We start from the raw sequence: 5,000 nt of genomic DNA, 5'->3' as shown, positions 1-5,000 counted from the left end.
GGCTGCAAATGGGAGGGCTCTCACAGCCCCTTTTCAGGTTCAACAATGAGCTGGGATGACTCAGAACTCACTGGAAGCACTCTACTCAGTAAAGGATACAAAGGAGGAGATGAAGACATGTATAGAAGAGTTGAAGGTGCAAGAACCTTTGCCCCTGTGGAATTAAAGAACGAACCTAGCCCCTTGAGTCTTGGCATTTAGGATTTTTTATTCGGGGTTTCATATGGGTACATGGTCATGGTTGATGAAATCACTGGTCAAGTGCATAAACTCAGACTTTGGTGTTCCTTTTTCTGGAGACTGGGCCTAGGACCAAAGTTCCGGCCCCAATCACATGCTTGGTGTTACTGTGAACCAGCTTTTATCTCGAAACTTCTTGACCAATCTTTCACTCGAAACTCTCAACAGTTTTCGAAACACCAAACATTTTTGAAACTTCAGCATTTCTGTTTGAGACAAACACCAAATATACAACAAACATCAAATATCTTTACTATTCTATGATTTTGACAAATGCATGATGCCCATGTGCCTGTCTTTATAGCTCAAAATCCTCTGTGCTTCACCTGCAGATGCCTCTCCTGTTTTGTTTCCCCCTCTATAATTTTTGCCTTTCCCAGAATTTCTTATTGTTGGAATCCCACAATTTGTAGCTATTTTAGACTGTCATCTGTCACTTAGCAAGCTGCTTTCAGAGTCCCTCATGTCTTTTGTAGCTTCACAGCTCATTTTTTAAATGGGTGAGTAATATCCCACCTAAGTTAGACAGCAAACAGGCGGTCAGAGAGGGATCAGGCTCTTGAAGAATTTACTGCAAAAGATGAGACCTGTGAAAACTGTGGCTGTGGACAGATTTGAAGAAGGCCTACCGTGCAAGCTTCCTTAGAGATAAACAACAGCTTGAGATCATCCTGTAACTAGCCCCATTTGTGAGCCTGTGTTAGTGTACCAGAACATGGGTGGGTGACCAAAACACCCTGACTCATCCTCCCATTCAGGAGTGCCTTAGTTCTTCCTACATTCAGAGTTATAGACGAGCTGAATTAGCCGAGGCTCACCATCTACCCGTGCCATGTGGGACCAATGTTAGCTAAGCACCATCCTTGTAATCCTATGGATTGATAATAGTTTGACCCGTAGTTAGTCAACTTGTGATTTTAGTGTATAAAATGCCTTTTAGAGTATAAAACATCTTTAACAAAGATCCTGGGCAGTCACCCACTTGGGACCCCTTCTGGAAATCCAAGAATTATCCTTCTTAAATTATTTCCCATAAAACTCTCCTAACGTCCTCCTTTGGTTTGTTGCTTCATTCCTTGACGTTGTGAGACCACCAACTTGGTACATATGGTAACATTTGGATGTACCACTATTGGGGACCTGGCCTAGAACCCCAATCTCCCAAATGAATGTGCAGCAAAGGCTTACATAAATAAGTGGTATGATTTTAGGTCTCCAGGAGGATCAAAGACCCCTGTAGAGTTCGGGGACTCTGGTGGCTAACACAGGGAATACCTCTGGGCAGCCTGTATTTATTATTTTTTTCAAACAACACAAGAAACTGAGCAGACCTTTAAACTGGTTCAGGGACTTTGCAAGTAACAAATTACGTTAACAAGGAGAAGTATCTGAGGAGAAGAGCTCCATGTTGCATTTCACTGGAGGGGTGAAATGCCTATGGCTACAGTCTTTATTTAGTTAACTGGAGCTGGAGCCTGGCATCCTCAGCCTTCATCTTAGCTCGCCCCTGCTGTGCAGCAGCCCTGCACATGTGTTCACTTTCCATTTTCAACAGCTCCCAACATACCACAGTTTGTTCTACATTCACCTACGGAAGGGCATCTTGGTTATTTCCTATTTTTGATAATTATGAATAAACCATGCTAGTGCTCATATTGAGATTTTGTTTGGACATAATCAACACATTTGAACATGATTAATAATTCAGATGGCAGGATTGTGTTTATCTTTGTAAGAAAGTTCCAGATTGTCTTCCTACGTGGCTGTACTGTTCTGCATTCCTATCAGCAACAAATGAAAGCCCTTGTTTCCCCACATCCTGGTTGACATCTGGTATTGTCATCGTTTGGGTTTAGCTATTGTAGTAAGTGTGTAGTGTTTAATTTATTTGAAAATTGGTTTAATTTGCAATTCCCTAATGTTACATGCTTTTGAACTTCTTTTCACATATGTACTTGTCATTTATCTTTTCTTTGGTGAGATGTCTGTTTACATCTGTTGCCCAGTTTTTAATAGTCTTGTTTCTAATCGTTGGGAGTTGTTATGTGGATATTTTGAATAAGATTGCTTACTAGATTCTTTTTCAAATATTTTCTCTCAGTCTGTAGCTTCTCCTGACCTTGTCTTTCACAGAGCAAACATTTTTCATTCTAACAAACTCCAACTTATCACTTTTTTCTTCCATGGGTTGCTTTTGGTGTTGCATCTAAAAACTTTTGGCTAAACCCAAGGTCATCTGGATTTTTCTCTATTATCTTCTAAATTTTTTATTTAAATTTAGACCTATGATCCATTTCAAGGCAAATTTTATAGAAGATACAAGGTCTACACATAGATTCATCTTTTACATGCAAAAGTCCTGATGTTCTAGGACACTTCGAAAGAAGGCTTTACTTTCCTGGTACTGTGAGCTGAACTCAGGAATTCACGTATGCTAAGCACATACTCTACCACAGACCTACATTCCCAGAATAGGCTTTCTTCCCTTCCAATCCCCTTTTTCTTTTATCAAAGACATTTTGAGTATACTTCTGTGTCTATTTATGGGTTTTATTTTGTTTCCCATTGATATACAGTATTTGTGTATTATTTTTTGCCCAGTCTTTCTTGATTACTATAGGTTTTTGTTTTGTTTTGTTTTGTTTTTGTTTTGTCTGGATTGAACTGAAGACCTTCACATTGAGCAGTATCTCCATTTTGTTGTTGTTGCTGTTGTTTTGTTTGTTTGTTTAGCTAAGGTCTTGCTAAATTGCTATGTTATTGGGGCTGGGTTTGGATTTGTGATCCCTGGCCTCAGACTCCCACAATGCTGAGATTGCAGACACTTGCCACCATTCCTGGCTGGATTACCATAGTTTTATACTAAGTTTTGAAGATGTTCGTGTCTCTTTTCCAAGTGTTGAAGCCTATTACACAGTATGATGGCATTTGGAAATGGACTCTCTGGGAGATAATTTTGTCCTGAGTGTGGAACCATCATAATGGGATTAAAACCCTCGAAAGAAGAGCCAGGCAACCCAGGGTTGCTGGACCACATCTGTAATCCAGCACTTGGGAAGCTGAGGCAGGACAATCACTGAGAGTTGGAGGTCAGCCTAGGCTATATAGTTTAAAAACAGCCTAAATCACAGTGCAAGACCCTGTCTCAGGGTAGAATGGGAGGAGAATAGATGGTAAAAAGCATTCTCTCTGTTCCCTTCACTACTCCCCCCCCCCATCTGCCATATGAGGAATTAATGACCAAATGACCATTACAAATGACCACTACAAATCACAATGACCATTAGGCAGGGCGCCCTCAACAAATCCCAGATCTTCAGGTAAGATCTTGAAATTCCTAGCTTCTCCAACTGTGAGTTAAAACCCTGTTATTTAAGCCACCTGGTCCTTCGTAACTTATTACAGTAGTGAGACCAAAACCATTACTGTCATACTTTCTCTGTAGTCCAATCATGGCTTGGCTCTTGGGTCTTTTGCTTTTTTATGAAACTTTAGAATAGTTTGTTAATATCCACAGATAACTTACTGGCATTTTGACTGAGTGTGTGTTAAATCTATAGATCAACCTGGGAATAACTGACAATTTAATATTGCATCTTCTTATCCATGAACATGGAATAATTTTCAATCGTGTAGATCTCAGATTTTTTCCCCAGAACTTTATAGCTTTCCTCACACTGGATACACATTTTATTAGATTTGTAGCTAAGTATTTCATTGTATTTTGGTGCAAATATAAACAGTATTAATTTCAAATTCCAATTTTTCATTTATTTACATAGGAAAACATCTGACTTTTATACATCAGCCTTATATCCTACAACGTTACTATAATTCCTTATTAGTTTCATTTTTTTGGTCAGTGCTTGGGTATTTCCTATATACACAATCATATGACTGCAAAAAGTTTTATTTTTTCCTTTTCCGTAGTCTAGTCCGTAACTGTTTTTCAATGCCTATTATGTCACATAAGCTATAAAATCTCTGAGGGCAGTTTCATCGTATCATGACTTTTATGCTCAGATTTTTACTAGTTTTACTAAGACTGTGGCACTAGTTAATTTCGCTAGGTATAATTTACCTTATACGTTAATGCCATTTTGTCATGGACTCCGTGGTATTCCATGTTAACTATGAATAGTTTCAGGTAACATTCAGTGTCTTTGTAATGGGATGTTGTATCTATCCTCATGGGTTGATGTGACGACCCGTTAAGACTGTGCACATAAAGGTCTTACAACAGTGTCTGGCATCTAACCCTCAAGAAATGTTTTGTGCTTGAGTATGGCTCTTATCTTTAATGCCCATACTCTCTCACTACAGCCAAGACATTAGCTCAGGCGAACTAAGAGTAGTAAAAGACAAAGAACCCATTGTAACGGAAAATGGGTAGGGGCTGAGAAGGCGGCTGCTGTTCTTGGGCTCTCTGTGGAAAAAAGTAAAGGCAACAGTGAATTCCAGGGAGGGAGTCTCCCAGGAGGGGATGCTCCTGACCTCTCCGCGTCAAGAGCGACAGGAACTCAGCCACCAAAAGCGGAAATACAACAATGTGCCCTGACACGGGGGTCCCCGGGCACACGCTTCCCGAAGGCAGAGAAGGCAGTGGCTTTAAACGTGCGGCAGCCACGGCTCGCCCACCCCGCAGAGGGGGTAGCTGGGAGTCGGCCGAGCAACGCTCCAGCGCGCCCACCGCCCGCCGGCCCCGGCCCCGCCTCCCGTTGCCATGGGGACTGGGTCAGCTGACCCCGCTCTCGCGCCTG

This window comes from Cavia porcellus, unplaced genomic scaffold, assembly GCF_034190915.1.
Source record: "Cavia porcellus strain 051 isolate PalLab524CR breed Dunkin Hartley unplaced genomic scaffold, mCavPor4.1 scaffold_11, whole genome shotgun sequence".
Taxonomy (NCBI): domain Eukaryota; kingdom Metazoa; phylum Chordata; class Mammalia; order Rodentia; family Caviidae; genus Cavia; species Cavia porcellus.
This window is presented reverse-complemented; position numbering follows the sequence as displayed.